At 37.1% G+C, this 882-nt stretch overlaps 1 non-coding gene across 1 annotated transcript; it reads left to right on the top strand.

Annotated features, from left to right (window-relative positions):
* Positions 1-249: 249 nt before the first annotated feature.
* Positions 250-354, top strand: LOC141567412 (U6 spliceosomal RNA). Its single transcript, XR_012489995.1, has one exon. It is a non-coding gene; the product is annotated as a U6 spliceosomal RNA (small nuclear RNA).
* Positions 355-882: the final 528 nt, after the last annotated feature.

Raw genomic sequence — 882 nt, 5'->3', positions numbered from 1 at the left:
AATGCCATTATTATTGTATCTCAGGGCTTAACACTGAGTAAGTTCCCAATAAAGACATATGTTTCAATATGCATTTCTTTCCATACTGTTATTATACCATTTTACAGGTGAGAAAACGAAGGCCCAGAAAGGCAACAATTTTTGCCCAAAGACCCACCACTAATAATATTTGTAGAAATAATAAACATGTTGATTAAATAATCAACGTGGAGTTTGAAAACAGTGACTGATGGTTTCTGGGATGCTGATTTCCTGTGCTTGCTTTGGAAATCTAAAATTGAAACTACACAGAGAAGACTAACAGGGCCCCTGTGTGAGGATGACATGCAAATTCATGAAGCATTCCATATTTTTGCCAGATGGGAGGGGGGTTGGGGGATAGGGGAAAAAAGAAAAGGGATTAAGAAGCACAAATTGGTAGTTACTAAATTGTTATGGTGATGTAGGGCATAGCATAAGGAATATAGTCAACAATATTGTAATAACTATGTGTGGTGTCAGATGGGTACCAGATTTACCAGGGTGATCACTTCGTAAATTATATAAATGTTTAATCACTATGTTGTACACCTGAAACTAATACAATATTGTATGTCAACTGTAATTGAAAAAAAAGAATTATTTGTAAAAAAAAATTTTCCTGTGGAAAAATTTGTCCTGAGGTGATGGGGTGGACGGCCTTCAGCCACAACATTAAGCTATGCTCTCTTCAGCAAGCCTTCCCTCTCTGAGGTTTAGAGGTCTGTTTGTTTAATACAAAGTGGGATCCACTCCACAAGACTCCAGTCTCTGCTAACATAAGGCCTCTATTGGGGAGCTCACTACTCAAAAACAAAAAGCCCTCTTTTTCAAAGAATATAAACAGACAATTCACAGAAGAGA

This window comes from Rhinolophus sinicus, linkage group LG10 (assembly GCF_036562045.2).
Source record: "Rhinolophus sinicus isolate RSC01 linkage group LG10, ASM3656204v1, whole genome shotgun sequence".
NCBI lineage: Eukaryota > Metazoa > Chordata > Mammalia > Chiroptera > Rhinolophidae > Rhinolophus > Rhinolophus sinicus.
This window is presented reverse-complemented; position numbering and strand designations above follow the sequence as displayed.